The 23,582-nt window shown below is 44.4% G+C and overlaps 1 protein-coding gene across 5 annotated transcripts in view; it reads right to left on the reverse strand.

Moving 5' to 3' along the window:
* The window catches only part of Sipa1l3 (signal induced proliferation associated 1 like 3), a 233,045-nt gene that overhangs the window by 200,240 nt on the left and 9,223 nt on the right, over positions 1–23,582 (reverse strand). Inside the window, exon 1 of one of the 5 annotated variants that reach the window (XM_048790948.1) lies at positions 18,196–19,188. The exons of 3 other annotated variants lie outside the window; for them this stretch is intronic. The gene's annotated coding sequence lies outside the window, so the exon portion shown is untranslated. Of the gene's footprint in view, positions 1–17,889; positions 18,133–18,195; positions 19,189–23,582 lie in introns of those variants that run through there. One more of the 5 variants, XM_048790950.1, reaches the window with a different exon arrangement.

Below are 23,582 nucleotides of genomic sequence, written 5' to 3' on the forward strand. Positions count from 1 at the left end.
AGGAGGAGGAGGAGGGGGGGGAGGAGGAGGAGGAGGAGGAGGAGCAGCAGCGGCAGCAGCTGGGGCTCAGTGGTAGCGCACCTGCCTGGCATATATGAGGTACTGGGTTCGATTCTCGGCACCACATATAAAGGCCTATCAACAACTTAAAAAAATTTTTAAAAAGCATTAAGAAGAAAATGAAAATAACCTATAATCAACCCAATAATTAAAATATTTAGAATTGTAGGAGCTGGGCATATGCACCTGTAATCCTAGCTACTCAAGAAGCTAAAGACAGAGGATTGTTTAAGCCCAGGAGTTCAAGACTAGCTGGGCAATACAGCAAGATCCACCTCAAAACTAGTAATATTAACAATAATATTAACATTTATTTAAATTATAATACTATTATTATTTAAATAATATCTTATTATTTAAATAATAATATAATTATTATTATTTTAGAATATACACTCAAAGCTATGCACATGAGCATTGATTTTTTTGAATAGAACTCTATTCTGTACCAAAAGCATTTCTTTTTTTTTTTTTTAATAATTTTATTTTATTTATTTATATATGGTGCTGAGGATGGAACCCAGGGCCTTGCATGTGCGAGGTGAGCGATCTACCGCTGGGCCATAACCCAACCCCTGTACCAAAAGCATTTCATTGTGCCTGAGCCTTCATAACAATCCCCTACAAACTGAAAAAAAAAAGGATAAACATTTTAGTCATTTCATGTTTGTTCAGCCAATACTGTTTCTTCTCTTCTTTCATGAATTTGTTCTTGTTTTAACTATCAAAGGTGCCAGTGGGTACTTCCTAAGAAGGATGATATTTTCTCAACCCCAGAACAAGTACCCAAATCAGGAAGTGACAGTCATACAATATTGTTATCTAATTTACAAACCTTACCCCACTCTCAACAGGGCTTTCTGTCTGATTCACTGCCACAGCCCCAATGCCTAGAGGAAGCAGTCTCAGTAAATGAATGGACTGGATAGTGGAAGAGAAGTTCCCCCAAGGAAAATCCAAAAGAATGACGGATGGTTGTTGGGTGCACCAACCAGCGGATGATCACCACACACCTGCGGAAGCAGCTGCTCCAAGAGCTCGGCCAGAGAATTCCAAGCAAGATCATCAAGTGAGGCTAACTGACAGCTAGGCTTAGGAGTCCCTCTTTAGGGCAGGGGTTGCAGCTCAGAGGTCCAGTGCTCATTTAGCAGGTGTGATAGAGAACAGGGAAGTGGGAAGGAAAGGGGGAGAAAAAAAATTTAAAAATCACTCTCCAAGGAATGGATATGACCAGACACAAACACATTCCTCAGAAGCTGCTGTCCGGTTCTGTTCTTCACAGGCAGGAAGAATGCTGCATTCCCTGCTGTGTATACGAGGGTCCTACATGAGCTTCTGTGGGTCCTAACATCAATCCCGCTAGCGGCTCACAACCATGGGGTGTGATCACAGCCAGGGCTGCACCGAAACCTGACACTTTTTTGTTTTATTTTCTCTTTCAACATTTTAAAAAAATATTTATTTTTTAGTTGTAGTTGAACACAATACCTTTATTTTATTTATTTTATGTGGTGCTGAGGATCGAACCCAGGGCCTAGTACATGCTAGGCGAGCACTCTACCACTGAGCCACAACCCCAGCCCTCTTTCAACATTTTTATTGGTGCACTGTAGTTGCACATAATGATGGGATTTGTTGTTACATATTCATAGATGCACACAATATGACTCGGTCAATATCATTCCCCGGCACCTCCCTTCCCTCCCCTCCCCTCAGCCCACCTTTTGATCCCTTTCCTCTACTGATCTTCCTTTGATTTTCATGAGACCCCCCCTCCCACACATGCACCTTTCTTTTTCTTTTTCCTCTTTAGCTTCCACATATGAGAAAATATATGACCCTCTGAGTTTGGCTTATGTAGTTTGCTCTACATAATGGGCTCAAGTTCCATCCATTTTCCTATAAATTATATGATTTCATTTTCTTTATATCTGATTAAAACTCAATTGTGCATATATGCCAGATTTTCTTTATCCATTCATCTGGTGATGAACATTTAGGTTGGTTCCATAGTTTGGCTATTGTGAATTGTGCTGTGAACTCTGATACTCTTAATTTATAAGTTTTGGGTTTGGGTTTGGATTGAACCCAGGGGTGCTTTATCACTGACACATCAGCAGCCCTTTTTATTTTTTTAAGACACGGTCTTACTAAGTTGCTTAGGGCCTCGCTCGCTAAGTTGCTGAGGCTGGTCTCAAACTTGTAGTCCTCCTGAATCAGCCTCCCAAACCACTGGGATTACAGGTGTATACCACTGTACCCCTGACATTCTTGAATTGCCAATCATCCCGAATTTCAGACAACAAACATACATCCTGCTTGTTATTCTCCATTGTGCAGATGCAGAAGCCAAGGCTCAAAGGGAATTCACTTGGCCAACACCACACAGCAGGCTGGTAGTGAAGCTGGGAAAAGTACAAATGTCTCATTCCCGAGTCCCAGTTCAACTACAGGGCACTGTCCTGCCTAGGAAAGACAAATAAGGATGAGAATGAATGCTTCCTGAGTGCTTACTATGTTCCTGGCTCAGACTAAGTACTTTACATAAATTTAATGCTTTTAATGCCCCCCAAAAGTAGAAGCCTTTAAAACACATCCTCAATTTTCTAATTTTGAGAACATAAAAAATACTCAAATATTATTTCAAAGTTATCATAAGTGGTATATTTGTTGATCAATCTGTTTGTAGGTGTTCCTTATTTGGGATGATGTGACAAAACAGATTAACATTCTCATTTGACACGAGAGCAGACTAAGGCCTTGATAAGTGATGACCTGATGCTACATGGATATCAAGTGGCAGAGCTTTAAATCAGTCCATAGCATTGCTTCATATATGAGAAGGGGAGTGATACCGTGGCCAAAGAGCGCAAGAATTGGATCTGCAAGGCTTCCTAGAGTCAGCTTTTCATGACACAAGCACAGGTGAAAAGGCTATGATTGGATGAGAGGTGGTCACCTGACCAAAAGCTGGGCCAATGGATCTCTTTCCTGGGATGCAGATAGGCAATCAATTCTTTGCCTGGGGATGGGAACTGGAAACCCCATCAAGGAAGGAGTTCTAGAACAATCAAATGCCTGGAAACCCCCAGAGAGGAAAGGACACAGAAAGAAGAGGCAGAGGTGGGAGGTAGAAAGAGAAAAACCATGTGAGCCCTGGGCCTACTGCTCCTCATGATGGAGATGATGCCTGTCCCAGGTTTCAAGAAGCTCCTCAAATTCCTTTAGGTTTCTATTATGTTCAACCAAAATAACCTAGGCTAAGGTCTTCCCGCCCAGCTCCCTCTCTGAGGCTCTCTCCTGCTGCTCTTCCTTTCCCTCTATGCCCTCGAGTCACACTGGCCTCCTTACACTTCTTAGAACAAACTCAGCAAGTTCCAGCCCCAGGGCTTTGCCTGTGCTGTTCTGCTCTGGAATGCCCTTTCCCACAGGGTTCTGTGGCTGGCTCCTTATCTTTCAGGTCTCCATTCAAACACTACCCTTCCAGACCTGCCCTGATAACCTCTCCAAACCGGCCGTCTTGGTTGTTCTCTACCCTTCTCCTCATTGATTTCTTTCTTTAAAAGATACATTTATTTATTTATTTGTTTGTTTGTTTTATGTGGTGCTGAGGATCGAACCCAGTGCCTCACACATACTAGGCAAGCCCTTACCACTGAGCCACAGCCCCAACCTCCGCTCATTGATTTCTTAAACTCCTACTTAACATGACATTATCTGTTTGTTTAATGTCCACCTCCCTTCGAGAATGACAAAGAGCCTAGAGGACTGTGTCCTCCCTGAGCCCTGCTGCAGAGCTAACACTATGTGCCATATTGCAGGTGTTTGGGAATATGTGCTAACCATTCTTCTAAGCACTTAACATTGCTTGATTAATTAAACCCTCAAAGAAAACCTAGGGTAGGTGCTATCATCACCCCATTTTACAGAAAATGAAACTGAAAAACAGATTACCAAAGTCTACCTCATCAGGAAGAGGCATAGCGGAGATGTGAAGCCAGAAGTCTGACTTCTTGCCTCCTGACATCCAGGTGGACCACAAATGCCACCAAGGCAGCAGCCAACCAGCTCTGAGACTACTCCTACATGTCCTGGCTCACTGTGCTAGTTTCCTGCCAGGCTCCCTCAGTCTGCTGGGCTTTCTTCTCTTTTTTTCCTCATATTAACAGCCCCAGAACATTGCCCAGATGTTGAGAGCCGAAGCCGAAGCGGCCCCAGCAAACTTCCAGCTGATTGGCTCCTCTACGGTGACGCTCATTGGGCTGTTTCCTCGCCCTTTCAGACCACTGAGCTGCTCNTATATATATATATATGAGGCTGGTTATTATATAACTCCTCAATATTCCAAGCCAGGCTCTGCCTCACCCCAGTTGTTCAATGTTCAGCAACCTCATTGCTTGGGCATGGGTTCCTCACTGTGAGTGGGAACACTCTCAACCTGCCTCGCTGGGTTGGGGTAGAGGACTGAAAGAACACATTAGAATACTTAGACCAGGGCTTGGCTTTTCAAATTAGTAGAAAAGAATGGATTGTTCAGTCAAAAGTAAGGAACAATTGGTAAACTTCATAGAGGCGGGTGAGATCTTTATCTCAACCTAAAGCCAAAATAAATTTCAGATGCTAAATGTTAAAAAATGAAGCCATACGGCTGGAGGTGTAGTTCAGTGGTACAACAAGGCCCTGATTCAGTTCCCCAGCACCAATAAAATTTTTCTTAAAAGATATAAATTATGGCTAAACATATAACTAGGAAGAAAATATAACATTTACCTCATTTTAAATTAAAGGGCAAAGCATAGATAAAGGCAAAAAGCTAAACCACAAAGGAAAAAATAGCTCTAACTACATAAAAATTAAAAAGGCTCAATATGTTTAATCACATAAAGGAATTAAAAAGGTAAACAACCAGGAATTCAAATCTGCAACATATAACAAAATGATTCATATCATCAATATATAAATATCTCCTACAAATCAAAAAGAAAAAAATACTCCACTATGAAAACTCATAATTAGTAAAGAGATACATATGATTAATAAACATATAAAATACAAGCTTCACCAGAAATAAAATAAATTAAAGTTATTTGGAACTGGTTTTTGATCAAAGTAGCAAAGATGAAGAAGCTTTCTGAGCCGTATTATTGGGGATCTAGGAAGATCTGGACTCCCAATCAGGCTGACTGGACTGGATACTGAAGAACCTTTCCAGAATACTTAGTTTCAGCAATTACAACTCTAAGATTTTGTCCTAAAGAAAATCTAAGATGCAAACAAAGGGGTGAGGGGTTTTGTGTGTGCCTGAGACATCCACATAATGAAAGGTGGAAACGACCAGCATGTCCAGCAGCAAATCACAGACAGGATGGAATGCTGCACAGTCATTAAAAAGAATGCCACAGACCTTCACCCTGTGCGGTGGCAGGATTGCTCCATGACAGACTACAGAAAGAAAGCACCATCTACAGAACAGCTGAAGAGGACAAACAGCTACAGGTAACAAAAACAGGTGACAGGGCGGGGCTGGGGCTCAGTGGTAGATAGAGCGCTGGCCTAGCACATGTGAGACACTGGGTTTGATCCTCAGCACCACATAAAAATAAAGGCACTGTGTCCATATGCAACTTAAAAAAAAAGACATTGTATGCACCTTCAAATAAAAACATATATATTTTTAAAAACACAGCTAACATGTGAAGGCACTCCAGGCACTACTTTTGCGTACATTAACACACGAAATCCTGACCAGTCTATGAGGCATGGACCATCACCATTATTTTGCAGATGGGGAAAATAGAGGCACAAAGAGATTTAGTGAAGTTCTAAGTTCAGTTAGTTATGTACCAAAACCAGGATTTGAACCCAGGTGCTCTGACTCTTCACAAAACAATCCACTGCACATAGAAAAATGTGAAAGTATATACTTAACATCCACTGAGCAGAAAAAGTGGGGAAGACAAGCCACAGAGTCAAAGTAGTGAAGAGAGGCCAGGCACTCCTGTAATCCCAGCCACTGGGAAGACTGAGACAGGAGGATCACAGGTTCAAGGCCAGCCTCACCAATTTAGCAAGACCTTGTCTCAAAATAAAAAATAAAAAGGGCTGGGGATGTGGTTCAGTGGTAAAGCGCCCCAGGTTCCATCCCCAGTACAAAAAAAAAAAAAAAGGTGGTAAAGAAGAACTTCCTTGCTTCACATGCTGTTCTCCTGTTGGAACCTGTTGGCTTCTGGAAGTTTTATAAAATTTTTTAAAATGATTTTTAAAAATCCCTGTATATAAAATTCTTACCATGAGGCCTAAATGCAAGTAGGAGCAGGGATAACTGGCATCTGTCAGTGCCACCAAGGGCAAACAGTGGGCAGAGAGGCAGTACCAATCTTGAGACTACCTTTCAAAGAGGCCACATGTGGTGGGCTGGGTCACACCCCCCTTCTAGGGGACAGCAAGAAATTAATTTGGCTGGTAAGGTGCCATATAGAACATAACCTATGAAAGGCAGGTTCCCTTTACTTGCAAAGCACTGGAAAAGGTGATAAGGAGGACTTGATGGGTGAGGAGACTCTCAGCCCATCAGTTAAGCAGGCTCTGGAGTTCAAAGTCGGGGGTATACACACCTTATCTGGGCCACGTGTAAAGTGAGTTATGTCAGTAATGGAAAAGTCCCTGTTTTCTGCCCTGTAATAAATACTGTAATAAAAGGCAGGTCAGGATCTAGCTTAGAGGGGAGAAAAGCCACCAGGGTGGACATGGGCTCCTCCTGGGCATGGGCTGTGTCATCAACATGCACTAATGGCTGTGGGTGGAAGGAGTGAAAAAAGGGAACGAGGTCATACTATGGCTTGAGCTACTCAGATTCCAACTCCAACTCACAAAGCTGTGTGGCAAGGATCAAGGCTTCACTTCTCTGGGCCTCGGTTTCCTCATTCGCAAAATGGGAAATAAGAGCCTACCGCAATGATGATTAAGAGGAGGCGCGTAGTGGAGCGTGTAGAACACGCCAGCTCGTGTGGAAGGGGGCTGGGCTGTTATCACTACCCCGAGAACCTGCGGGCCACTGCCTGCCCCCAGGAAAATCCTTCCCCTGCTGTCCACCCCTTGGTGAAGTTCAGCTGGGCACACACTTTTCTCCAGTGCTGCTGCATGCCAAACCTCTCTCCTCATCCAGGCCGGGCCGCCTCCTGGCCACAGCCTCACTTCTACTTCCTCCAGTTCAATCTTCCAGTAGCCAGAGGCACTTCCCCAGGCCCTCATCTCCCCCACCCTCCAAGAGCATCCTCCAGGGCTCCAGCCGCTGCGGGCTGTTCCCTGAGACACCACACTGATTCCTGCCTCAGCACCTTCCCACCTGCTGCTCCTTCTGCCAGGACATCTCCTCCCTGATATTCCACAAGGCTGGCACCTGTGTTCCATTCCAGTCTCTGCTGACACCCAAGGAAGCCTCCCCCAACCACCCTAGGTGTCCAGCCTCTCATGACCCCTCCACCTGCCAGGTGTGTCTCGCTCACCACTCTGCTTTAGTGACTTCACAGGATTATTCATCCCTCTGTGGATGATCTTATTAATTTGTTTGCTTCTTTACTGTCTGTGTCCCCCACCCTAAACAGAAACTCCAGGAGGAGGAGGGGCTTTCTCAGGCTGGGTCCCCAGCCCCTGAATCACATGATGCTCAATAAATACTTGCAGAATAGGTCAACAATTAAACGAATTAATGAACTGCACATCACTGCACATGAAATATTCTCCTCCCAGAGGGAATGAATGTGTTGTAATCTCCAGAAGTCAAGAGGTCCTTAGATATCCTGCAATATAATGTGTAACCGATCCCAAAGCATCCAAATGATTTCAAGCGTGCGGTTACCCTGAAGAATTTATGACCCAGACAATGGTGGCTGGGGTCAGAGCTCACGCCTGGCCAGGCTACTAGAAGGACTAGCCTCTCCAATGCAGCAGAGCCCTTTATTGTTCTTTTGTCTAGGAATGGAGGGTCAGATCAGAAAAATCCAAATGCTCCAAAGCCTCTGGCCCCGAGCATAAAGAATTAATCCCCTGGCACAGAGCAAGAACTCTGCAGACTGTAAAGTCTGAAAATATATGGCTGGGAGAGAGAGAGAAGGAAATGTCAGCAGCAGTCTAGAGTCGCCTCTCCTGGTTTCGCTGACAAACTCGAGTGAGGCCCCACCTGTTCAAAGGTGAGGCCTGACCCTGCACAGGAGAAGGCTGGGAGCAATTTTATCAGTTCCCAAGCCCAGGACAGCACAACAGAGGCAGAGACCAGTAAATGTGAAGTGGATGAACCAAAATCAAAGACAAGATCTGAACCACCAAAGGAAATAATAATTAGGAACCAGCAGCCCAACTGCTCAATACTCATTTCCAATATAAACAAAAGTCAGAAGAGTCAGTACCCTCAGGGTAACTGAATAATAGATGAGGGGAGTTTCTCTCTAGAGAGATATTCCAGCTAATAGATAGAGAGAGGATAGAATTACAATGTCACAATTTTTGCAAATCACAGACATAATGAATCTAGGCAATAGAGTCACCCATGGCCACTAGCATACTGAACACGGAAAGAGACAACGAGCTTTACGTACCTTCCAATGGACCTGAGTGCACACACGGCCACACCTAGGAGAATGCCCTGCTCTCCCTGCCAAGTGTGTAAGCGTGTGTGTGTGTGTGTGTGTACACACGTATATCTCAAACCTGAATCTCATCCAGTCTCACTGACAGAAAGACACCGAGACAGAAGGACACATTACACAGCACAGCAGGGCCATATTCAGTCAGATCCAGATTAGATCACGTACAGGATAAATGAGGTGGCTTTTTTCAAAATATAAACTACGAGAAAGAGACAGAGGGAGGGAGGGAGGAAACCACAGATTAAATAAGTCTTAAAAAAAGCATGAGAAGTAAATCCGTGGGAAACTTATGGGGTCCTGACCAGGACAAACCGATTCTAGATAGATATTTAGGATATCTTAAGTGTTAACCCTGACTGGATACTGGATGACTAAGGAGTTACTGTTACTTATCATGACAATAATCTTGTGGTTATGTCTTTTAAAAAAAATCCTTTTATAGACAAAATACTATTTATTTAGCTTTAAAATAATCCAGGGGGGAGAGGGTAAAGGCAGATACAGAAAAGTCTAGAGCTCGTAAGTTAATAATTGAAGCTATTTCTTCATTTTGAAAGGTGTCCATAAGTGACGACAAAAGGAGGGTGACTGGAGACAGCTCAGGATTGCTCTAACAAGTGCTAATTATCAGATCACGTCCCCCTCCAGCTAAGGACCCTCTCCAAGCTCCAGCTCACTCTGGATAAAGCCAAAAGCCCTCCCTGCAGCCCATGAGGTCCACAAGATCCGCCCTAGTCACCTCTCACTCTCACTGTCCACTCTCTGGAGAGTGGCTGACAGGGTCCCTCAAGCCCACGAGGCACCATCTGGCCTCAGGCCTGCATACCAGCCTTTCCTCTGTCCCAAGAGCTCTTCCGCTAGACACCACATGGCCCCCTCATGAGGTGAAATGTCCCCTCATCAAAGAGGCCTTCCCTGGCCACCAAGTGGAAAACAGCACTGTGCCGAGCGTGCTCATGCCGCCAGCTCCTTTGGATTCTTCGCATCCGCCTCCGTCTGACGGAGCTTGGTTGCTCTCTGCCCTTTTATGACGGAAGCTCAGCAAAGGTGCAGGCTTTGTTTTGTTCGTTACCGTCTTCCCAGCTCCTGGAATAGCTTTTGTATACAACAGGTGCTTGATAAATATTTATGTAATAAATCCACAAATTAAAAAGGGCATCATGTACAGGTACCATCCTGGTGTCTGCCGACTCCTTTAAATTCCATTACTTAGAGGCTGGGGATGTGGCTCAAGTGGTAGCACGCTCGCCTGGCCTGCCTGAGGCACTGGGTTCCATCCTCAGCACCACATAAAAATAAAATAAAGATACTGTGTCCACTAAAAAATAAATATTAAAAATCAATCAATCAATCAATCAATCAATTTCCATTGTTTAGGGAACACTGCAGAACTATTGAAGCTGCTGACTACCTATGCCTTTCATCTCCCCTTTTTAAGAATGGAATTAAATTTTCAGTCAAGAGTAAGACCATGTGATGTAAGGCTACATTTCCCAGATTCCCTTTCGGCTACTGAGATTAAATTCTGAGCAAAAGTATAAAAAGGAATTATTGTGTGCAACTTCCATAAAGTCTCTTTAAAGAAACAAGAGTGCCCATCTTCATCCCTTTCTTTTCCTTGCTTATTGTGATATAATGGCTGGAGCTTGAGCAGCCATCCTGAACCATGAGGTGGCAGGATAAAGATAACAGAACTAGAAGGTAGAAGCAGCCTGGATCCCTGAAGAGTACAGCTCTGGCCTGTTAAACGTGGGGCTCCTTAATTTATGGAAGAGAAAGATAAACTTCCACCTCGTTAGTACACTTTTATTTTGTTTTAGACCATTTTCTATTATCTACAGTTAAAATTAATCCTAACTGACGTATCTGTGGCAGAGTGTATTGAACAGGTTTAATCACATACTTACACAAATGTATACAAACACCCTCAAATTGAAGATCATTTCAAAGAATCACTGGGAGCTGGAGGTTGGCAGTGAACAAGAGAGAGGTGACAACTAAGGAAAGGACGACCTAAGAATCATAAATTTTTCATTAGGTTTACCAGTCTGCTACCCAGGATCACTGCCCAGAGAAGATAAAGAACACCTACAAATTAATATATTAACAAAAAGTGGCAAAACAGATGAACAAGCAATGTCCAGGAGAAACAAATGCAGAGATTCTGCCTACTAGCCTTCAGAGGACTGCAAACTAAACACAATGAGATTTCATTTCATATCCATCCAACTAGCAGCAATTATAAAGCTTTATTAAACCAAGTGTGACAAGACATAGGACAATAGGAACTCTTATATGGCCCTATTTTTGTTTTTCTTTTCTTACACATCCTTGGTGGGTATGTTTAGAGAGTACCTGGCAAAGTTAAAATATGATCAAACCCAACAACTCAGCAATCTTACATCTAGTAAATACCAAAAAGAAATTCCTGTCAATGTACACCAAAAAATACATGTAACATTCACAGTAGCTCATGGATAACAAACAAACAAAAACAAAATATCTAAAAACAAGATGTCAACTGGCATAGAAATGACTAAAACAAAAATGTGATGTATCAAACAGTAGAATATTACACAGCAATAAAAAATGAACAAACTACAGCTATGCCCAACAGTCTGAATCAATCGTAAAATCATTAAGTGAAAAACATCAGTCCCAAAAGACTGTATATCAAGAATAATAACTTCAAGGCACTGGTCACATCTGAAAAAAATAGGCAGGGGGTGATATAGGCAATAAACTAATGGCTACTTGTTATTATGATATACATTTTTGCATGAACCAAAAGCATCAATGTAGCATGCACCAAGGATTATAATTAAGCCAATTTTATATGACCAAAGGTCAGTTTTTAAAATTGGATACATTTAGGGATGGGGATGTGGCTTTAAGAGTGCTTGCCAAGCAGTGCAAGCAAGGCCTCGTGTTCAATCCCCAGCAAATTGCTACCTTTAGATACAGGTGAGGAAGTAACAAGTTATTGTCAGGTCTATCAATGAGGCAGGAAGTGGGAGTGGAAGGGATGGAGCAGTGAGTGGCTTCTTTTTAAAAAAAAATTTTTTTTAGTTGTAGATGGACACAGTACCTTTATTTTACTTATTTACTTATTTTTAAAATGTGGTGCTGAGGGTTGAACCAGTGCTTCATATGTGCTGGGCAAGCGCTCCACCACTGAGCTACCATCCCAGGCAAGTGACTTGTTTGTAATGTTTTGTTCTACTGTCACTTACATATCCATTTCAACAAGAAACCTTTCATGCATTAACTAAAATAGTATAGCACAATGGTTCAGTACGTGACCTCCAGAGCCACACCAGCAGAGAAGCATGTCAACTCTCACTGGCAGACAGATAGCAAGTTATTTAACCTCTCTGTACCTCTGTTTCTTCATCTGAGAAAGATCATAATAACTGCATTTATTACACAGGGCCACTGTGAAGTTTACAGATCAGTTAATGAAAAGTACTCAAGTATTACCACAGCAGTTTAGCCCTTAATGGAATCAGCTACTATTATGACCATGAATCTAATTTGGAGTGTCTACGTGAGACAGGAACTGAGCAATTACCTGATCAAGACCTACAAATGATCCTGGTCAGTTAACCCCAGATGTGTTCACTCCCCTGACCCTTACTGCCTCTGTAAGAAGCCCAGTGTCTTGCCCACCCTAGGACTTACTAAATAGTTGATGAATGTATGCTACCTAAGTCTACCCACCCGCCCCCCACTTCTATGGTCATCTGAATAGACCATTGTAGGTCCCTACCCAACATCCTATTCTCCTCTTCCTTTTCTATTGACCCTTTGCTCAGAGTGGCAATATACCTTATTAATAACCTGCATTTGGGCTGGGGCTGGGGCTCAGTGGCAGAACACTTGCCTAGCATGTGTGAAGCACTAGGTTTGATCCTCAGCACCACATATAAATAAATAAAATAAAGGTCCATTGACAACTAAAAAAATTTTAAAAATAAAAAACCTGCATTTTTCAGACTTCTTTGCAGCAGGGGTGGTCATGTCACAAAGTACTATCCCAAGAGACACAGCAGATGTCTGCTCAGGACTTCAGGGAAGGCTTGGATTTCCTAAACAGAGGTGCTGTCTCCTTCCTTAGAACTGTGCTTCTTCCTGCCTATAACAAGGGTTGGGGCTGAAAGTGGAGCAGGTGCCATATGACCATGGGATTAATGATGGTGAAGCAGATAGAGAGGACCAGGGCATGAGAGGTGACAGCAGACCTTACCCTGCTAGCTCTGCTCTTCTCCTGTAAGAAAATGAGCCACATGCTAGTCAAGCCCCACAGATGGCCCCCAATGGGCCGCAATTCCTGAAACTCAAGTCTTACATCATCCCTTCTGCACTGAATCTGGGCTGATACTATGACTCACGTTAACCAATAGACAGAGATAGAAGTGATCTGGGGCCAATTCTAGACCTAAGGCTTAAGAGAGTCACGAGCTTCCATGTTATAAATCCAAGCTACTGGCTGTCAAGGCCACACAGAAGAGGATCTGAGACTACATGGGAAAATGGACCCAGTCATCCCCAAGGGACCAATTGAGGAAAAACACCTTAAACATTCCAGCCCCCACATCTACCTCTGACAGTAGCCATATAAGAGGCCCCAAGAAAGATGTGTAGAGCCATCCAGCTGAGCCTCAGTCAACCACAGATTCATGAGGAAGAATAAACTGTTGTCTCTCCACCATGACAACCTGGGAACCAACTTCCTCAACAAGACTCCTAAAGCACAAGAAGTAAAATCAAGAATCAATAAATGGGGACTGGGGATATAGCTCAAGCGGTAGAGCGCTCGCCTGGCATGCATGGGGCGCTGGGTTCAATTCTCAGCATCACATAAAAATAAAATAAAGATGTTGTGTCTATTGAAAACTAAAAAATAAATATTAAAAAAGAATCAATAAATAAGATGGTCTCAAACTAAAAAGCTCTTCCCAGCAAAGGAACCAATCAAGAATGTGAACAGAGATCCTACAGAATGGGAGAAAATCTTTGCCACCTGCACCTCAGATAAAGCACTCATCTCCAGGATACATAAAGAACTCAAAAAACTCAACACCAAAAAAACCAAACAACCCAGTCAATAAATAGGCTAAGAAACTGAACAGGCACTTCACAGAAGAAATATGACTGGTCAACAAATATATGAAAAAATAAGCAACCTCTTTAGCAATTAGAGTAATACAAATTAAAACCACACTGAGATTCCATCTCATTCCAGTCAGAATGGCAATTATCAAAAATATAAGGGACAATAAATATCTGTGAGGATGTGGGGAAAAAGGAACAGTCATACATTGCTGGTGGGTATGCAAATTGGTGCAACCACTCTAGAAGGCACTATGGCGATTCCTCAGAAAACTTGGGAATGTAACCACCATTTGACCCAATTATCCCCCTCCTTGGCATATACCCAAAGAACTTAAAATCAGCATACTATAGTGACACAGCCACATCAATGTTTATAGCATCTCAATTCACAATCGCTAAGTTATGGAACCAACCTAGGTGCCCTTCAACAGATAAATGGATAAAGAAAATGTTGTACATATACACAATAGAATTATTACCCAGCCATAAAGAAAAATGAAATTATGGCATTTGCTGGTAAATGGATGGAACCGGAGACTATCATGCTAAGTGAAATAAGCCAATACGAAAAACCAAAGGTCGAATATTCTCTGATATGTGTGCGGATGCTAATACACATGGGGGCAGGGGGACTGGTAGAAATTCATTGGATTAGACAAAGGGGAATGAAGGGTAAGTAGTGGGGATGGGAATAGGAAAAGACAGTAGAATGAATCGGACATAATGTTCCTATGTTCATATATGAATACGCGACCAGTATGACTCCACATCATGTTCGACCTCGAGAATGGGACGGTGGGCTGGGGTTGTGGGTCAGCAGTAAAGTGTTCGCATAGCATGTCGTCATTTTTAAGGCATTAAGTTTGGGGGTAGCTCATTGTGTAGCAACAGATAACTAGGGCAAACCTTATCTAAGTACAACACTGCACAAATCTCATGAATACAAAGACATTCCCAAACTAAAGCACCACCTAAAACAAGAAACATCCCAACAAAAATCTCTTGCATATTCTGATTTCTAACAAAGATGGTTAACAGAAAAACACATAAGCCTGCCCTCTCTCTGATTCTGCAGTAAGTGCCCATCAGACACAACTAATCTGTATAAGAGTGATGAATCTATTCATCATTTCTATAATTAAAAAGCATTTAAAGTAGATGGTTTATCATTGTGCTGGGCCTGGTGAGAACCTGCAGAAAATACCCTTCCTCTCTGGACACACAGCATCATTATACTGCCATTTCATGTACATTCTGAAAGGCTAGAGCTCAGATGAACAAAGTGGTTGAGCAAGTTGGATATCTGTGATCTAATTAAAAAATAAAAACAATAATTTTGGGAGAGGGGAATAGAAATGCACATCAGCAACACCCTGGTCAAATAAATTATGGAATACCTACACCACCATGTGCTACACAGCCATTCAAAAGAGCAAATTCAAAGGGCTGGGGCTCATTAGTAGAGTGCTTGACTAGCACGGGCAGGGCCCTGGATCCAACCCCTAGTACCAAGAAACAACAAGAAAGAAAAAAGATACTATTTTAAGTGGAGCAAGGTGGCACACAGTCACTTGGGAGACTGCAGCAGGAAGATCACAAGTTAGCGGCTAGCCTGGGCAAATCAGCAAGACTCTCTATCAAAAAAGGGGTTGGAGCTGGGGCTGGAGCTCAGGTGGTAGAGTGTTTGCCTAACATGTGCTAGACCTGGGTTGAATGCCCAGTGCCTAAGCCAAAAATTGGGGCTGGGGGTGTAGCTCTGTGGTAGAGTGTTTGCCCAGCATGCTCCAGGTCCTACATTCCATCCCCAGCACTGAAAAACAAAAGAAAGAAAGAAAGCAAATTTGAACCCTACCCAAGGACTCAAAAGGCATTTCCACACAGCACTGCTACCTGAGAAAGCAAAATGCCGGAAAATAAAAGTATTATTATCCCTTGTAGAATAATATTTCTCCTCTATAGCACGCGCGCGCACACACACACACACACACACCAAAAAAATCCACAGAAAAATGTGGAAAGACACCTACAGTACTTGGTACCATCAGCAAAGAACACGGGAGGATGCTAACATAGATGGGCCAGAGAGCAGAGTAAAGTGAAGGAACCCACAAAAAAGGACCAGTGTAAAAGTAGTAAAAAGGGACTTGAAATCAATTCATAAAAATAATTGCCATTCCCATTTCTTTTTTTTTTTTTTTAATTATGCTTGTAGTCATGGTGACATTTTTTTTTAAATATTTATTTTTTAGTTTTTGGCGGACACAACATCTTTGTTTGTATGTGGTGCTGAGGATCGAACCCGGGCCGCATGCACGCCAGGCGAGTGCGCTACCGCTTGAGCCACATCCCCAGCCCAGCCCAGCCCATTTCTTGAGTCTTCCCACGCGTTAGACCCAGTGCTACATTGCCTGATCTCCCTTTAACTTCTCACTTAATGCGGGTACTATTAATTAGTCCCATTTTCCAGGCAAAGAAACTGAAGCCCAGAGAAGACAGGTACTATGCTCACAGATTAGTCAGTGCTAGGACTCATGCATTATATAAAATGGTCTTTCCTCAACTCAACCCCAAAACTACTATACTTGGAGCTTAGAAGACACAGTTACCTCTTGTAGGAGCAGCTCCTCTACCACCCTGCACATTCTTAAAATAGCAGCAGGTCCTGAAGAATGATAATGTGTGATAGGGCAGCACCACATCCACGGGCACCTCAGTGCTCATGCTGCTGGGAGAAATCTTAGAGGGCCACTGACCTCACTCCACGGAGCTCGGGGAAGCCCTACCCAGGAGATCTTTATAGAATCAACTGCTGACACCAATAGTCAGAAAACAGATGAGAGTGTTGTCAACTATTACACAGCCAGACTCTTCGAGCTCACCATTTAATTAAAACCTGCTCAGCCCAGAGCAAGAATTATTGCCTATTAAAGCAGGGGAGACCGATAAACTGTGCCTGGCTGGTTCATTCCTATTTCCCAGGCATCTTCTGGCCTTGCTGCTGCAGGAGTGCCGAGCAGGATCTGGAGATAAAGGCTGACTTTCCATGTACACTGCAGGAATATATTGGGGGGGGGGATGTCTTCCACACCCCGAAATTCACTCCCCACCGAAATTCACTGGACATCCTCCACACTCAATAGTACCAAGGACTTCTGTGCCATATCACATGTCCCCAGGATTCTCAGATGAGTCACTGCTAGGGTCAGGGCTATAGCCTGAAGGAGCCGAGGAAAAGGAAGCCAGAGGGCCAGAGCCTGCACAAGACCCCAGAGAACTGCTGAGTGCCCATGGGGAGAAGGCACATGGGAGTGCACCTCTTCGACTACCACAGGTTCCTCCATATACTGACATTCTCATCAACCCCCGAGTGAGGCCAGCCACTTCCCCTCAGACAATGGGGTACCTAATCACAGATTCATTCATAAAATAATTTATCCTGCCCTTACCAGGTACAGGCACTGTCCTCCAAGGACAGAGACAGAAGGGCCTGTGCTTTCATGGAGTACAGAGCTGAGGACCAGATAATAAACAAATATAAATCAAGTGTGAATAAACGCTATAAAGGAGTGTGAAGGGCTAGGGCATAATCAACATGATCAAGAAGGTGCTATTTAATTTCCTTGCGGAAGGAAGGAAGGAAGGAAGGGAGGGAAGGAAAGAAAGGGAAGGAAGGAAGGAAGGAAGGAAGGAAAGAAAGAAAGAGAGAGGAAGAGCAAGGCCTCACTGGGAAGGTGACATCTGAGCAGAGACTGGGAGGAGGGAGGCAGCTTAAGGAGGGTCCTGGGGGTAAAACTCCAGGCAGAGGGAAGAGCCAGAGAGAGGCACGCAGGGAGAAAGAGCAAGAGGCCAGAGTCGCTGGAGTGTATCAGGCAAGCAGATGCAAAGTTACAGATAAGGTCAGACTGAGAATGTTGGGGGCAGGGGGGGAGTCAACACACACAGGGATGGTTGACATGTGAGTACCACTCCGTGCCCAGGCTCTGAGCACTTTACAATTATGACTCAGTGAGACCTGCTATTTCCTATTTCATAAGAGGAAACTGAGGCCCAGAGAGGGAACAGGACTCACCCAAGACCCCACAGCTCATCTGTACCAGGCTGGATGTCCCCCATCTCTGGCACAGAAGTCTGCATCCAGTAGGAGCTCAACTAAAGAGTTACTGACTCCTTCTCTCGGGATGAATGTCCTCCATTCTCTTCTCACTTCCTCAACACTCCGCCTACCCTTCTCCAGTTGGGAGCAGACAGGTAAACATTTCATGGCAGAAGAGGGAAGAAAAACAAGAACAAAAAATCCACCGGTCTAAATCCCACAAAGAAACACGTTATTAACTTTCTCTACGAGTCACTACCAAAGTTAATCAACACTGCTCACCTAGAAGGCGTCCCAGAACACAGCCCTGATCACAAAATAGGCAGGTAACTGTTAGCCCCAGGTGTGGCTGCTGTCCTGGGTCTTCTTAAGGTGAAGGCCACCTGCCTAAGCCCAGCCCGACCTGGGGTGGTGCCTCCCCCAAGCTGCTGTGGGTGTCTGGAATGCGGAAATGGGAACCTGCCGTGCCAGCTTCTAACAGGGACTTACTCAACAGCCACAAGAACACGCCAACCACCGGAGTTCCCCAAGAGATGGCTGGTCTTCACGAACAGGCACATTCCCAAAGCTTCTGCCAATAGTCCCTTTGGGGAGGGAAATAAAGGACACGTGGTCCAGGCAGTCTGAATGGACTTAAGAAAAAGCTCAAAGGTAACAAAGACAGCTCAGCTAGCTTGTCACCTCCAACCCAGGAGCAGGGCCACCTATTCACAGATGGAGCCAGGCCTGGATCTGTGCCCTGCAGCCCCTGCCCTGCCCTTACACACCTGGCTGCTTCATCCACCATCTCACCTGCCAAAGGTGGGCTCCCTTACCTCGAGGGAGCCAGCTCACAGAGGCAATGTACCTTAATGATTAAACATCCCTGGTGGACCCCTTGAACCAGCTTGGGAGTCACCACGGAATGGCTTTGGCTAAGAACAACCACTATGACCCTGGTGCTCGCTACACTGTTCTGAGCACTTCATGTGAACAAGCTCTCCTCACCCTTACAGTTACCCTCTCAGTAATATTAACCATTCCGACTTTACAGATAAGAAAGCTGAACAGAGAGAAGTCACAGGCTGGAGGGTCACCCAGAAAGAAACCTGACAGGGTATAGATTCAATCCAGACACAGTGGTTCTGGGATTCCAGCTTTTAACCTCAGCACTAGACTTCCTCTTGTGAGGAGAGGCAGGTACCCCACTGGGCTGCAGTTTTCTCATCTGTAAAATGGAATGGGGATGAGAGTTAGTGAGATCTTCATGGTGAGCACTTTGCTCTGGCCCACAAAAATGTTCAGTAACTATCAGCTGCTGTTATTACATGCTGCTCAGATTCAAACGATCCACACTTATACCTCCAAAACAAGGAGCTATCAACTCGTGGTCATGGGGCTTAGAATTAATAAAGGCTTTTATCACCCTTCTTTTCATATACACACACAAAATAGAATGCCTATTCTGAGTCAGGCAATGGAACAAGTGTTAAATAAGAACCACACGGACCCTACCCTCAGGGAACTTACAGTCCCCTGTGGATGAACTGGCAGAAAATATTCAAAGACTAGCAGCTCACTCATGCAGTGAGCACTCACTATGGGCCAGGCACTGCAGTGTTCTATGCCTGGCCCAAACGCTCCACATGCTTTCCAAGCACTTGAATCCTACCTATAACCTAGGAGGACAGTACCATTGGCAGTACCATCCTTCAGACATGGAAACTGAGTCACTGTGAGACTAAGTGGCTTGCCCAATGTCCCACAGGAACCCAACATGAACCCAGGGCACACACATTCCTGTCCCCTTTGAAGTACTGCAGGGCCATGGATTCACATTATGGCCATGAGAGACTGCCACGGGTAGAAATTAGAAATGTCTTATCTACAAAAGGAAAGTAACTTTTGAAGATTTTGGGGTGGAGGGAGAATGAAGGATTATTAAATGACATTTAACTATTCAATTAGTGAACCACACAGAGCCTGCAGTCTTGAGCACTGGCAGTAAGCACTTGATCTGCATCCTTTCAGAGGGTCCTCAGAAGGGAAAGTGAGCACTGTGCACAGGAGTGGGGGAGGGGCAGCGAGGGGAGATATAGGTGTTGCTGAGCAAAGCAAGTGCTTGCAAGAACCCTGCATACTACCCTTCAGCCTGCTGCCTAAATTTTCAGATGAAATATTTGGTATCTCAACAAGATCAAGGTTCCCATGATACAGGGACTCTATGTTGCACATTTTCAAAGGTGGACATAATTAAAGACAAAAAGCTAAGTCCTGATTAAGGTAATTACAGAACAAAGTTGATACAGATAACAACAATGCATGGATATCATGGATTCCATTTTGTTTCACTCATTTTTTTAATTTGTTCTAATTAGTTGTTTCACTCATTTCTGTGACAGATCCAGTTGTCTAGCCAATCCCCACCCTGTTTCCCCAGTCTTTTCCTAAATAGTATTCTGAATTTATTACTGCAGTCACTCTCCTCCCAGTACCACTCAAGTAAGACTGGCTCCAGCCTCAGCCTAAATTGAGTAAACCATGATTGGCTCTTGCCTATGATTTGTCCAGGCACGGACAAACTGTGTCTGTTGTAATGTGTCCCAGTGCTGACCAATAAGATAATGAGGGGAATCTGGAAGCCTTGGCATCAGTGAAAGGATTCCTCACTTTTAAAGAGACACACAGTAAGAGATGCCCTCTTTTTGCTGCTGAATATGACCCTATCAGGATGTGCTAACTGAAGCCCTGGCTGTCATCTATGACTATGCAGGGAGCCTGAGAACACAGGAGGCACACCATGATGGCAGAGTGGCAGAAAGGAGAGTCCTTACAGGCATAGTGGGAACTGCTTAGTCAACCTATTTACTACCTATGGGCCTTTTTGTTATTTGAGATCATAAATCTCCTTATTTCAGGTTAACTTCATGTGGGCTTCCTATTACAATAGATCAGGGTTTTCAAAGTGTACTTCCTGGATGAGAAACACCAGTATCATCTAGGGACTTGTTATAAATGCAAATTCTCAAGCTGGATTCAGGGTGGAGCTCAGCAGTCTGTGTTTCAGTAAGCCCTCCAGGGCACTGTGATGCTCCTCTGGTCTGGGAACCCCTGCAAGAGCACACAGGGCTTAGGATTTGAGAGCACAGCCTCAGGAGTCAGACTGCCTGGCTCCAAATCATGTCACCATCAGTTTCTAGCTATGTGACCTTGAGCAAGTTATTTAAATTTAGCTGCTTCATCTGCAAAAAAGGAATAATAAGAGTACTTATCTTATGGGATTCCTGGGAGGCTTACGTGAAGTCACCTTCGAAGAAGCGCCTAGCACGGGGTCTGGCATACACTAGTATGGTAAATAAATTAAATAAATAAGTGGTAATATAAATTACCTATTTGCTGCTGCTACTACTATTATTAGTGTTTGCAGTCCTGCATACCAACTGTCCATAACTTCCTAACTGAGCTCTCCCTCAGCTGGATCCGTGCCGCCTTTAAGTTTATTTTACCCGTCAGGCTGCAATCCAGTGCCTTAGGTCTCTACAAGGACCCCCAAGGTAGTCTCTGGTCAGCACAGGAGGAAGACCTATAGGACGGACTGACAGCCTTTCTCGAGACCACAACCACTCAAGGGCTCCTCAGGCCTCTTCCCACAGCCTGAGCCACCAGGGTCCTAGGAAACACCAGCATAGGCACTCCAAGCTGGGCACTGTGCAAGATGCTCTGCTCAGTGACTGTCAAAATGCCCCAAATTTTGCCTGCTCCCAGAGAGCATATTCCCACAATATGGGATTCACACCAAACATCCAGCAAGAGTCCAAAGGTGTTTTTCCCACTGGAAGCTAGACATGAATTCAAAATGGTGGTCCCAAGATGCAGAAAGTCAAAGACTGACTAATGCTACTTGCCAGGTGAGGTCCCAGTAGGAAGAGGCAGCCCCTTGCCAGGCTTCCCAGAAAGCCTGGGTTTGGGGCGAGAGAGGGGGCAGGAGTTATCACTTACTGGTATCAGAGACACGGCTGGGCCTATGACTGAAAGAGAAGGGTGCCCCTCAACTCCTGGAGCAAGAAAGAATTGACCAAATGCCTCCTGCTCCTGAAAGGAAGCCATTAGGTTGAACCTTGTAAAACTGCCAACATTCAGCCATTCCTAGGCCACAAAAAGGCAGTTCCATATGGTTCAGTCTAATATCAGTCGGGAAATTAAATAATGCAGTGTCAAGGAATGAGTCACCAGCAAGAAGCTCAGTTGTGGTACCCTCCAGAGAAGGGAACGGGGTACCTTATTTTTGTTCTTTTGGGTCCATGCACTTGGGGTCATGATTCAAAATTTAATAAATCATTCAACCTCGCAATATCTTCCCATCTCAATCAGACAAAAGACAAATCTGTGTTGGATCCAAAGAGATATGCAAACCTGTCAGCTGTCCTTCATCCCTCCCACAGGCCGGGAAAATACTACTAACAGCTACAAGAGCCTTCAGATAAGTTCCCCATTCCCTGGCCCCTGGCCTTGGGGACTTTGCACTGGCTGCAGCCTCAGTGCAGAAGTCCCCAATTGCTCACACTCCCTCACCTCCTTGGGGCCTGTCCTCAGGCTACTCTGCCTGAAATTCCAACATCCTTTACCTTAATTCTTCATCTCCCCTTCCATGTTTTAAACTTCCCTTTAGCTTCCCTTTAACTCTTATTACATCTAACACCATATAGAGCTATCTTGCTTTTTTTTTTTCAATTGCCCACTTGAACTCGAGCTCCAGAAGGGCGAGAAGTGTTGTCTGTCTTGCTCACTGCTGTATCCCTAGTACCTAGAACAGAGCTCAGCTCAGTGAGTACATACTGAATGAATAAGTTTAAAAATCAGAGGCACAGGGTCGGCCCTTGGTGTTTGCCACCTTCAGATCCAACAAGAGCAGGTCCACACTAAGAAAAGACTCAAGTCAAGCCCCCTACCCTGGAGATGTTGCTCCCAATGTCCACCCCACACCAGACTCACCTTAGAGCTTCTCTCCTGAAAGAACTGCAAAACAAAGTGCCTTTGAGAGAAAAAGCAAGGACAGATATGAAAGGGGTCCCAGGAGCAGAAGTTGGAGGGAGTCAGAAGGCTACAGAACTTCCCCTGCCTCCTCCCTGCAAACTAAGCCCAGCAGGGCACTGGAGGAAAGAGTTAATCATCAGAGGTAACAAAGGGCACCAGGACTCTGGCAGGATCAGACCAACCTGCACTCCTGTTCACATCAACCATCTGACCTGCGAGAAACATACCAGACACCCCCAAGCTTCTGTTCCCCTCTTTGTCTCCCGCTTCCACCTGAAGATTCCATCGCATAGGGGTTGGCTATGAAGTTACAGACCCAAAATAATAAATGCAACAGGAGCTTCTCCTTAATGTGAATGGGGAGTTCACGCTGCTTGTAAAGGAGGCTCTATTTGAGGTATTATCAGGTCCCACATACTGTCACAAGCTTTATCTTGCCCCTTTTCTTATCGACAAAAAATCAGAAATGAAAAGGGCATTCTCCAGTTCTTCCACTGCAGTGCTGCAGGCAAACACCAAAGGCTGGATTCTGGCTCCTTGAGGGACTGTAACAAAGATTCATCAGAGAGGAAGGCCAGTATCAGAGGAGCTGTGTAGTCTGTCCTGAGGGGAGAATCAAGAGAGCATGGGAGGCCTCCAGTTGAAACAAGTCTTTG

Source organism: Marmota marmota, unplaced genomic scaffold (genome assembly GCF_001458135.2).
Source record: "Marmota marmota marmota unplaced genomic scaffold, marMar, whole genome shotgun sequence".
NCBI classification, from domain to species: domain Eukaryota; kingdom Metazoa; phylum Chordata; class Mammalia; order Rodentia; family Sciuridae; genus Marmota; species Marmota marmota.